Source organism: Myxine glutinosa, chromosome 3, assembly GCF_964187855.1.
Source record: "Myxine glutinosa chromosome 3, kmMyxGlut1.1, whole genome shotgun sequence".
Classification (NCBI taxonomy): Eukaryota; Metazoa; Chordata; class Myxini; order Myxiniformes; family Myxinidae; genus Myxine; species Myxine glutinosa.
In genome coordinates this window covers 124,287,749-124,300,834 of record NC_136263.1, presented here as the reverse complement: position 1 = coordinate 124,300,834, position 13,086 = coordinate 124,287,749, and the positions used below count along the sequence as shown (strand labels likewise).

General features: G+C 42.9%; 1 protein-coding gene across 1 annotated transcript in view; it reads right to left on the bottom strand.

The window, feature by feature from the left end:
* Window positions 1-13,086, bottom strand: part of LOC137423229 (sodium/potassium-transporting ATPase subunit beta-1-interacting protein 3) — a 763,631-nt gene that overhangs the window by 634,888 nt on the left and 115,657 nt on the right. The gene's annotated exons all lie outside the window — the stretch shown is intronic.

The window sequence follows — 13,086 nt, the reverse complement described above, 5'->3', positions numbered from 1 at the left end:
TTTGGGACACAAGATTTTGAGGCAAACACAGAGTTGAGGCATTCAGCTTTATCACGTGCGGAGTCAGCCGTGTGGCCATTTGAGGTGAGGGAGGGGATGGAGGGGGAACAAACACCAGAAACAGATTTGACCAGACGCCACCAGGATTTGGAAGAGGGAGACAGATAAGAGAGTTCGGTCTTGAGAACGGAGAGATATTGTTTCCTGGCTCTCCTGAGGGTGGACACACACTTGTTTCGGGCTTTGTGAAAGGAAATGAGATTTCCTTCCGTAGGATTTGAAATTGATTTTGCTGATTCCTTGCTTGATTTTTAGCATTAAAAAACAAAAGGAAAGAGCACAGAAAACCAACCATATGTTGACGACCATAGCGCAGGCCTTGAACCCACTTGATGGCCTAATAACCTCCTCCTATATTGAAGAAGGTATGGGAGGGAATTCAAATTATTATCCTGTGCACAAGAAGCTAAAAGTGGGGTTAAGATATTGGTTCACTTCCGTCTGTCTGTCCACAAATGTCAGTTTATAATCGAGTACCAACTTCATTTCAATCGAATGTTATATTTTGAACATGAATCGGAACATGAATCGTGCATGTGCAGAGAGGAGTGAGATAATTAAAACTTTTACTCTGCTGCCTCTCTGGAAATCAAGCACAATTGAAAATAATTCTAAACAGGACACTTGCTGTTTTTACGGACGTCATAATGGACACAAACAACAAGATGAATAACTAATGTAACACATTAAATGAGGTGGTGTAAAAGTCGCTGCATCAACGGCGGTAAACTTCCAGAATGGGTTATTCTATGACCTTTAAAATCTTAATTTTATTTCTATATAATTACTGTATATACATGAACACTGTAGCGCACAAATCTTCTTTTTGTCACTTTATAAACCCTTAGCAGTACTTGGAAAAAATATTAATGCCCTGAGGGCAGAGTAACTATGAGAAAAAGATGGGAATCAGCATTCTTGCTGTCATGCCATGAGGGCAGATATTCTGACAAATATGGCGGTGCATAGCGCTGCATGGTTACCATCACACATGTTATGCACCATTTACGAACAAAATGAATGTAGATCATGCTCAGAAACGCAAAGGAAGAGTTTAAAAGGCTCCATGTCCTTTTTCTCAAGACAGCATGGGGGTAAGGTGGTCTATGAACTCTGTAGTTACCTCCACCAAGTAAGGTGGATGGAGGTTTGTTTTCACCCATGTCTGTTTGTCTGTGAACAGAATATCTCAAAAACGTGTGGATGGATTCAGACGAAATTTGATGTAGAGGTTGTTTGTGTGACCCAAACGAAATGGTTAGATTTTTGAGGAGATCCGGATCCGGATTCGGATACGAGAATTTTTAAGTGATTCTTCACCATTGAGTGATTGGGCCAAAACGATATATAGCATAATATGTCAAAAAGTTGTGGACGGATTCAGACAAAACTAGGTGGATGAGTTGGTTAGGTCACAAGAACAAGCCGATTAGATTTTGGTTCTGGTCCAAATCCAGATCCGACCTATTAGTAGGATACAAAACGTATACTGTTCAACCTGGCAGTGATATGCGCTCTACCGAGTGCCATTCTAGTTTAAAAAAAATATCATTTGCTCTCATTGTATAGAGGAATTTCTGAAACCTCCTACCTACCTTACGACACTCGCTGGGACCCCAAAATGTTCCACAAAAGGTTATTATATTTCCTTTTAGTAAAATATGCAACTGTAATATAAACTTGTAATAAACAACTAAACCCCTTGTCATTTGACCAGATCCTCAGCTTTGATTGGTGTACGTTTGTGGGGACATACGGGCAGACAAACGCTATTCTAGAAGGCATTGCGCCCTATGGGCTGTGCTGTAAAAAAAAAAACACGCTACACTTCGTTCTTTGCAATGCACATTTCAGTGAAGACTGTTTTTCAGTGAAGATAATGTCATCTTCTATAATAATAAAAGCCAGTGTCCGTTCGTCCGTCCACCGTCTCCTCCATAACTCCAAAACCATGAAACCTAGCGGCCCCAAACTTTGCATGCATATACCTGGACCTCCGACAGATTTAAAGGATGAAAACTGGGTGTTTGGGTATGTTATAACACCCTTTTTGAATATGATTAACGAGGTGCTCATAAGAAAATAACCTGAAAAAGGCTTACCAATATGGCGGCCCACCATCTTGGTCGTTCCACTGCACCTTGCTGGGTTCTTAAGCCGCCTTTTGTTTCGGTCAAACATGCCTTGCCTTGGAAACACGATTGATTATCATTAGATAATTGAAGCATATCAACAAAATCTGGATTCGGATATGAGGATTGGATCCTGTCGACTAAATAAATGTCCAAATCTGGAGTGAAATCTGACAAAATTTACCATATCTAGCAATTCTTAAAAACAAGTGTATATATTCATTTATTAAAGCGAGGCTGTCATTCTCATTCTGGGGTTAGTTTTTTTAATTCTTTTTTTAATATAGTAATTTTTTACTTCATTCATACTAACATGGGATAGGTTGTTCCTCGGCTCTACCTGCGATCTGTTTTTTTAATTCCCTCTAGAGTCTAGAATCTAGATGATGGACCCAGATTGCATATATTTTAAAGTATTAAAGAGGTGGTGTCCCAAACATTTTCAGCCATTTCAACCAGAAGCAATCAGTTTGCTATCACTTGCCAAGCCAGCCGTTCCTTATAACCCATTTTGTTGGAGTGCTTGCTGGAGTGCTGAATCCGCTTGGCGAGGGCTCGACAAATGAAGTGAGAAATACCTCTGTACTTAATTAATTAGTCTCAAGGCCGGGGAAGTTTGGGTGTGTTATAACACCATTTTTGAATATGATTAACCACCAATTGGTGAATGCTATTCAGGGTGCTTTTGCAAGCCATGGCGTTATAGGAGACAGAGCTCCCTTTTTGTTTTTACGTACACATTTTTTTATTGACTAACATTTTTGTGTGATATACTTCTATTGTATTAATAGATAGTTATATTAATATACATATAAAAATATGATTATTAAAAACAAAACAAATCAAACATGTTTGGAACTCAAATCAAACGTCTGCCATGTCGAACTGTATCATTGCAAATGTAAAGTTGACATGTTGTCTGCTACCAGTAGTTTCCACATTTCACTGATTTGCTGCTCGATTTTCACATTTATAGAAGACTATTTAAAGGTAAATTGTTGTCGTTGGCGTTTTTGTGTTTGGTGTACTTCACCTGAGCTGTCCACCCGGAGATGTTCGTAGACACCCGGAGAGCTAATTAATGCTTTTTAGCAGTCAGAACTGCTGTTAAGCTCAATTCCGCAGCTTAAATTTTTTAATCAGGCTCAGATTAAGAGTCTCCGGCCATCATAACCGATCATTCTATTTGCTAACTCCCCCTCTCCCCATTACCTTTTCACCCCCCCCCCCTCCTCTCTCTCTGTTTCCTCTTCACTCTTCCCTCATAATAAAGTGCCGTGCACTCCTTCCACACACCTCTCGCTCCCACCCTTCTTTTCGCCCCCACCTTTGTCCTCGCTCCCCCTCCCTTCCAGAGTTTATAGCATAGCGACTTGTGGTGAAGCATCACTCTCCCTCTCCCTCTCCCTCTCCTCACCCCACCCCCTGCTTCCTGACTCCACCCTCCTTCCCTTCTCTCTCTCCTCTCTGCTCCTCCCCCTCCTCACCCCTCCCTCTTCTCTCCCTATTTCACCCCTCCCCCTTCCCTCTCTCTCCTCCCCCTCTGCTTCCCCTTCCCCTCCTTCCTCTCCTCCCCCCTCTCCATCCCTCCTGTCCTCCACCCTCTCTTCATATTCCCATCAGGAAGTGACTCATTGTTACCCAGCAACGCCGGGTACTTTTGCTCGTTGTTAATAATGCGATATTCGATCTGGGAATTGTGCAGGTGAACACGTATTGAACATTATTTTAAAGGGTCATAGTTGCAGTAAAAGTAACCAATGTATAAGAACAAATACAAGGATTTAAAATATGTAATACAAGTTATATTTTGTATGGAGTAATGAGTGTGGTGGCAGCCACTGTATAGAGAAAGAGAGGTTGACGAGCACAATGAAGTAGTTGCAGGAGAATACTCTGAAAAGCTTTGCTGACTATAGGTCTTCCTTTGCCTCTCCTTAACAAAGATTTTTAGGTAGATTCACATCCATCGAGACCTCTTTGTGCATCTTAGTATTCGAGTTGCGCAAAGTTCAGCACACGGTCATTCACAAGATCTCTACTGGATCATCATCTATCATGTAGAGAGCGTCGCATGAGGAACCTACTATTACTTTTGTTGAGACAGCTTCTATAGTCAGTAGTACCAGACCCCTTCTATACTGTAAGAACGGTGAAACAGGTACTGTAAGGGTGATTCAATGTCACTTGCCATGAGCCAATCAGAATGCAGCTAGCTAGCCTCGCACAGCCAATCAGCAACATCTCGCCACTTGTCAACAAGACACGTGAAGCATAGTTGACGCTTGTTTTGTCGAGCCATTAATCGATGTGAATAATGAAAATGTTTTCGTCCAAGTCATTTTTCTTCACCCGGCACTGCCTGAATGGTTGGCCATTGGAATGGTACCAATTTCAATTTTGTGTGACCAATTGTTTTGGAGGAGATGCAAAACTGACACAAAGACATAAACGGTCAAATTTACGAAAGGTGGCTAGCGAGCGTCTTGCTAACACCTGTCTAACCATTAAACACTGATAAAACCATCTTTGTACGTGCACAGCTAATTACCTGTTTAAATAGCAATTTACGTGCGCATATAAACAGCCGATTAGCCAGTGAAAGACCACCCATATCTCCAACATCCAATTGAAATGATGCAATTGCATATAATCAAAGCACCACAGACAATAATTGTTGGAGGGAATTCAGTGATTGCTCCTCATTGTACGTTGATCCAGGTCATCTTGCATTAGATGCAGCAGCCAACGAAATGATTCCTTTGAGAGGTCCATCCATCCCTCAGAGATTGCCATCCTTCCTTCCCCTCATCCATCCTTCCTTCCCGTCATCCATCCTTCGTTCCCCTCATCCATCCTTCCTTCCCCTCATCCATCCCTCCAACCATTGATCATAAAAAAGACAATCTGTGAATGTGGTACAATCTCTGTTTCTGAGCTATGGTTCCCACATGTATGCCACGCTGGGTAATCTGGATTAAAGTGATCGATGATGGTCATTCAAACATCTATCATGTTTTATTTTTGGATTATATACACAGTATTAAATGAATTACTACCGATCAATTTACTATGCATACAGATCTGGTGGCATTTTGCCACTCCTTCCGTACCCGTATAGTGCTTCTAAAGTTAACTTAAACTGTCAGGATGCATATGTGAGTACAACTGCAGTTATAACGATACCATTTTTGCTTAATGCTTGCTTCAATGTCTTAAACACATTCTTTAAACGCTTGTGATTAGGTTTTGATTGCACATTAGATAAACACTCTTCGGCAATTAACTTTGAACAGGTGATCATTGCACGATTAGTGATTCTAAATTTGACCCTAAATCTTATTACAGTCGGACCACAACATTATTGGGGGATACGTTCCTGGAAAATGCCGTGAATGCCGAATCTACGAATGTGGGGGCATTGTTTCAATGGGAAAAGGGGGGAAAGTTTCCCGGCTGTTAACGATTCATAAGGCAAAATCATAAATTCCATGGAAAACCACGAAAAACCAAGAATATGTGAAGCATGGGGCTGCAAATATAGAAGCAGGTCAGAAAAACTGTGAATATGCCCGCGATAAGAATGTCGAATGTACAGCGCGCATGTGCAGTGGCTTTATGTGTGATTGACGCATGAAGATGCTTTTAGAACTGCAATATGCACAGCTGGTGGGAAATGGTTCATGTGTGGCTGGAAGTGGAACTGTAATATGCACAACTGGTGGGAAATGGTTCATGTGTGGTTGGAAGTGGAACTGTAATATGCACAGCTGGTGGGAAATGGTTCATGTGTGGCTGGAAGTGGAACTGTAATATGCACAACTGGTGGGAAATGGTTCATGCGTGGCTGGAAGTGGAACTGTAATATGCACAGCTGGTGGGAAATGGTTCATGCGTGGTTGGAAGTGGAACTGTAATATGCCCATCTGGTGGGAAATGGTTTATGCATGGCTGGAAGTGGAACTGTAATATGCCCATCTGGTGGGAAATGGTTCATGCGTGGCTGGAAGTGGAACTGTAATATGCACAGCTGGTGGGAAATGGTTTATGCGTGGCTGGAAGTGGAACTGTAATATGCCCATCTGGTGGGAAATGGTTCATGCGTGGCTGGAAGTGGAACTGTAATATGCACAGCTGGTGGGAAATGGTTTATGCGTGGCTGGAAGTGGAACTGCAATATGCACAGCTGGTGGGAAATGGTTTATGCATGGCTGGAAGTGGGACTGTAATACGCACAGCTGGTGGGAAATGGTTCATGCGTGGCTGGAAGTGGGACTGTAATACGCACAGCTGGTGGGAAATGGTTCATGTGTGGTTGGAAGTGGAACTGTAATATGCACAGCTGGTGGGAAATGGTTCATGCGTGGCTGGAAGTGGGACTGTAATACGCACAGCTGGTGGGAAATGGTTCATGTGTGGTTGGAAGTGGAACTGTAATATGCACAGCTGGTGGGAAATGGTTTATGCATGGCTGGAAGTGGGACTGTAATATGCACAGATGGTGGGAAATGGTTCATGCGTGGCTGGAAGTGGAACTGTAACATGCACAGCTGGTGGGAAATGGCTTATGCGTGGCTGGAAGTGGAACTGTAATATGCACAGCTGGTGGGAAATGGCTTATGCGTGGCTGGAAGTGGGACTGTAATATGCACAGCTGGTGGGAAATGGTTTATGCGTGGCTGGAAGTGGGACTGTAATACGCACAGCTGGTGGGAAATGGTTTATGCGTGGCTGGAAATGGGACTGTAATATGCACAGCTGGTGGGAAATGGTTCATGCGTGGCTGGAAGTGGAACTGTAATATGCACAGCTGGTGGGAAATGGTTTATGCGTGGCTGGAAGTGGAACTGTAATATGCACAGCTGGTGGGAAATGGTTTATGCGTGGCTGGAAGTGGGACTGTAATATGCACAGCTGGTGGGAAATGGTTTATGCGTGGCTGGAAGTGGAACTGTAATATGCACAGCTGGTGGGAAATGGTTCATGCGTGGCTGGAAGTGGAACTGTAATATGCACAGCTGGTGGGAAATGGTTCATGTGTGGCTGGAAGTGGAACTGTAATATGCACAGCTGGTGGGAAATGGTTCATGTGTGGTTGGAAGTGGAACTGTAATATACACAGCTGGTGGGAAATGGTTTATGCGTGGCTGGAAGAAGAACTGTAATATACACAGCCGGTGGGAAATGGTTCATGTGTGGCTGGAAGAGGAACTGTAATATACACAACCGGTGGGAAATGGTTCATGTGTGGCTGGAAGTGGAACTGTAATATGCACAGCTAGTGGGAAATGGTTTATGCATGGCTGGAAGAGGAACTGTAATATGCACAGCTGGTGGGAAATGGTTTATGCGTGGCTGGAAGAGGAACTGTAATATACACAGCCGGTGGGAAATGGTTCATGTGTGGCTGGAAGAGGAACTGTAATATACACAGCCGGTGGGAAATGGTTCATGTGTGGCTGGAAGTGGAACTGTAATATGCACAGCTAGTGGGAAATGGTTTATGCGTGGCTGGAAGAGGAACTGTAATATGCACAGCTGGTGGGAAATGGTTTATGCGTGGCTGGAAGTGGAACTGTAATATGCACAGCTAGTGGGAAATGGTTTATGCGTGGCTGCAAGAGGAACTGTAATATGCACAGCTGGTGGGAAATGGTTTATGCGTGGCTAGAAGTGGGACTGTAATATGCACAGCTGGTGGGAAATGGTTTATGCGTGGCTGGAAGAGGAACTGTAATATGCACAGCTGGTGGGAAATGGTTCGTGCGTGGCTGGAAGTGGAACTGTAATATGCACAGCTGGTGGGAAATGGTTCGTGCGTGGCTGGAAGTGGAACTGTAATATGCACAGCTAGTGGGAAATGGTTCATGTGTGGCTGGAAGTGGAACTGTAATATGCACAGCTAGTGGGAAATGGTTTATGCGTGGCTGGAAGTGGGACTGTAATATGCACAGCTGGTGGGAAATGGTTTATGCGTGGCTGGAAGAGGAACTGTAATATGCACAGCTGGTGGGAAATGGTTCGTGCGTGGCTGGAAGTGGAACTGTAATATGCACAGCTGGTGGGAAATGGTTTATGCGTGGCTGGAAGTGGAACTGTAATATGCACAGCTGGTGGGAAATGGTTTATGCGTGGCTGGAAGTGGAACTGTAATATGCACAGCTAGTGCGAAATGGTTCATGTGTGGCTGGAAGTGGAACTGTAATATGCACAGCTAGTGGGAAATGGTTCATGTGTGGCTGGAAGTGGAACTGTAATATGCTCAGCTGGTGGGAAATGGTTTATGCATGGCTGGAAGTGGAACTGTAATATGCACAGCTGGTGGGAAATGGTTTATGCGTGGCTGGAAGTGGAACTGTAATATGCACAGCTGGTGGGAAATGGTTCATGCGTGGCTGGAAGTGGAACTGTAATATGCACAGCTGGTGGGAAATGGTTCATGCGTGGCTGGAAGTGGAACTGTAATATGCACAGCTAGTGGGAAATGGTTTATGCGTGGCTGGAAGTGGAACTGTAATATGCACAGCTGGTGGGAAATGGTTCATGCGTGGCTGGAAGTGGAACTGTAATATGCACAGCTGGTGGGAAATGGTTCATGCGTGGCTGGAAGTGGAACTGTAATATGCACAGCTGGTGGGAAATGGTTCATGCGTGGCTGGAAGTGGAACTGTAATATGCACAGCTGGTGGGAAATGGTTCATGTGTGGCTGGAAGTTGAACTGTAATATGCACAGCTGGTGGGAAATGGTTCATGTGTGGCTGGAAGTGGAACTGTAATATGCACAGCTGGTGGGAAATGGTTCATGTGTGGCTGGAAGTGGAACTGTAATATGCACAGCTAGTGGGAAATGGTTCATGTGTGGTTGGAAGTGGAACTGTAATATGCACAGCTGGTGGGAAATGGTTCATGTGTGGTTGGAAGTGGAACTGTAATATGCACAGCTAGTGGGAAATGGTTCATGCATGGCTGGAAGTGGAACTGTAACGTGTGAGGTTGGTTGGAGATGTTTTTTTTGCATCTGCGAAAAACTGTAAATATGTGGGGTAGAGGGGAACGTATGTAGAATCAGGTCACATTTTATCAACCGCGAATATGCTGGGTCCACAAATGTTGGGATCGCGAATATCGGGGTCCGAATGTATATAGATAGTACTTCTTTAAGTGCGGCACTTTCTGATCGCTTTTATGACAACCAATGACAGTGTAATACATAAAAACATGACTGTGCTGTGGAACGTTTCATTTTAACGCATGATATGAAATTCCATCACATGTTTTCCTCTGTTTAGATAACTATTTTGTAATCCTGCAAGTATATTGAAAAGAAACGCATGAATATATGAATACATGTACACATATAAATTTCTTTTGAAAATACACTGATATGAAATGGTCACTTAACTTGAAAAGGCGATTCAACCATTCCTTGCTCAACGGAAATTGATATTTTCCTTCAAAGGTCATTCGAGGAACCCTTCGATGCACTGATCACATGTATGACATATGGAATGTTGCATAGGGTGGGTTTAAATGTGATTTTTCATTCAATTCCTAAATACTAAATCACACACAATGCCACATAAGTAGGTATGCATTTGTTATAAATGTATTTATTCGACTCTAACAGGGTTTTGTAAAAACATTAATAAGCTGATGTGCTAGTCAGTATTCTGCAGCCTTTCGTTGTTCTGCAGCATGACAATATTGGCATTCATGGCACTGTCCAATTGTGTTTGATCAATGTGGTTCAAATTGATCGGCTTAAATACATGCTGCTACCACCTCCTACGTATTCACTTCTTCAAATTTTGTGTTGACTAAAATTTTGAGAGAATGCCAGCTCATATTCTGGATTTTCCAAACTATTCGCATCCATTGCGTTTGCAAGATCTCAAGTTATATACATGGAAATCTAGACCTTAATGTAAGAAGACGTACCTTCATTGGCGTCATTGCTTTATGAGTGGGATATCTGTTCTGGGCAGATTTTGTTGCCTGCTAAAAGGATTGTAAAATGGCATATAAGTTTTAATGTTTTGCATTTTGATTTTTTCCCCCCCACCAAATTAATACAAATGATGTAATAATTTATTGGCTCTACAAAAGAAGGAGAGGTTACAGTTGGTGATAGCGGGCTTTGAAGTTTGATAAAATAAATACGTAGAAACAAGAAACAAATAATACATAAAAATTTTCAACTGTACTTGCAAAATACGTCTCAAAGATGACTCATTTCAATATCTGGTGTAAGATTTTTTGATTTGTGGCAGCTCGCTGGTTCTGTGGTAGTTGGCTGTGGTGTGATTATTGAGGGAAGTTAAGTTTTTTTTACTTTGTAGCATCTATCTATAATTCCAGTAATCTCTGTGTGTATGTATGTATGTATGTATGTATGTTTGTCTGTGACCGCTGTTTCTCGACAACCACGGGTCCGATATACTTGAAACTTGCCAGGTATATTGCTGGGGACCCGAGGATGTGCCTTTTCAAGGTTTCATATTAATCGGACAAGTAGTTACCGAGCTATGTCCAAAAAACGATTCAACCAATCAGAGAGCAGCGAGTTATCACGTGTGCCGAACGTGGCGAACAGACTCTGCCTCGGACGGCACATTTGAGAGCGTATTCATTTATTTCACGTTGGCAAACTATGTTTTAAAACTAATTAAAACTAATTTGCGATTCTTTCGCTTTCCTGCGCGTTTGTGCACGCTATGGCGATTTCTTTACCAAACTCCGCAAGCCGTTCGCTTTGGACCAAACCATTTCATGTAAATAGAGGGGGGGGATTGTCACCGTACTCGCAAGCCGTTCGCTTTGGACCAAACCATTTCATGTAAATAGAGGGGGGGGGGATATAATTTTAGATATAGATATAGTACGGGCATGCCCTAGTATAGGGCAAAGCCATCAAGAACAGTGTTTGTCCGTCTGTATGTATGTATGTATGTATGTATGCCCCCTCAAACATATACCAATCACAGCTGAGGATCTGGTCACATGACAGGGTGATGTGATTACGTCTGATGTCATTATGGCGGTATGGTGGCTGACTCTCCACACACCGCCATTTTGATTTATATGCCGTTCAAGCCGAACATATCGTCGAACCTGTCATATATCACAATCGCCATGCTCTACCTTTACGTTTTTCATTCAGTGTGAAACACAAACAAACCGATTGTTAAATTGACCATCAAATATCGAAAGCATCGGCATTACGTCTCTTCCAACAAAACGGTACGTTCCCAATCATTGTGGGGTATAATCTAGATAAGAGTAGATCTTCCCTCAGTTCTGTAAGTAAAACTTATGTCACGGATGTCTGGATTCCTCCAAATTTCTTTGTTTAACATTATAAGCAGCATTAGCGACTGTTTAAAAAGCTAATCATGTTCGTTTGTGGTTTATAATATTTTACAAGCCTGGCTACGCCGATGTTAGACTTTCGGTCTTGTTTTTTAAGGAAGGCGCCTCTCTGTCTTCTACTTTTTTTCTGGCCTTGCAATTTTTGCCCTTTACTTGCTCTGCCCTCCACAATCCCCTCCACTCGTCACCACCCGTCACCTTTAGGTTTATGGAGGGCGCACAGTCTGGCGGAAACTCACTTCTGGTGAAAATCCCAAAATCAAGGCTCAATGCCTACCTCCACTAATCTTTTACTATTTTATCTTGCTTGTGGGAGCAACTTTCTATACAGCTTGATTCCCATTCTTCCCTCCAGTGGCTCAAGATGGCTGTTCAGCACCCCCTCATGTTATGCCCCATCCAGATTAATGATCTTCTATACCCTCATTAGCCCTCCACAGTTCTGGAGGATTAGAAGTATTAGTCGTGGGACTACCAGTGGACAGCGAACGTCTGATGAGGAAGACCCTACACTGCAAACCTCCTACAACTTTCCCAACCTTTGGACTGTGGCCCAATTGGCTGGCTGTGTATGATCACCTCACCCCTTCTTCTCCCCTCAGTAAAACGTTAGTCTTTTCTTCTCTTCCTTTTTTGTGATGTGAGAGCTGGAGCTTCCAGCTCTGTGCTCCTGCTCCTATTATTAGCCGAGTAGAATCCAGGGCCCATTTAATGTGCCTTAAATGCAACAGACCCATAACAAGAAGTCACACCTCCATACAATGTCATGAATGGCTTCATCTAACATGCTCCAACTTAGCAACAACCTCACAGTACAATAGAAACTGAACATGCTGACAACTACCTTAGACAACAAACAAGGCTTGCCTTATTACCCCTAACCCTACATGATACATACAACAACTCCAAATTTACAAGCATTTGTACATGCACCCAATCTTATAGTAGGGGCAATTCCAATACCCATAGCTTCACTTGGTTGAGCAGCACAGATGCTTCCTCAGCCAGTGATGCTCCCTCTCAGCCTTGTGCTGCATACAAACAAAGAAAAAATATTTCAATGAAAGGGTGGCAATGTCAAGGTGGTTAACCATAACTGTTGTATTCTTGGATGGACATCAGACTCACGGAAACCTCAGAAATATCCATGGATATGAAGTGCTACAAATACTCACACACACACACACACACACACACACACACACACACACACACACACACACACACACACACACACACACACACACACACACACACACACACACACACACACACACACACGAATACATTTTAGGGGTACTTGTGCTGGTCTTTTTAAGAATTCAGCTGTGGTGTGCTACATGACAAAAAACAATAGATTGAACAAAGAGAGAACCTTACTCGCTTCAATGCTGATTTGGTGAAAAAGTCTCTGATATCCATGTTGATAATGCAGTCATGCACACAAAACTGGTTACTCCCGCCAGGGAGTAATGCATTCGATCGTGTCCGTGTGTGTGTGTGTGTGTGTGTGTGTGTGTGTGT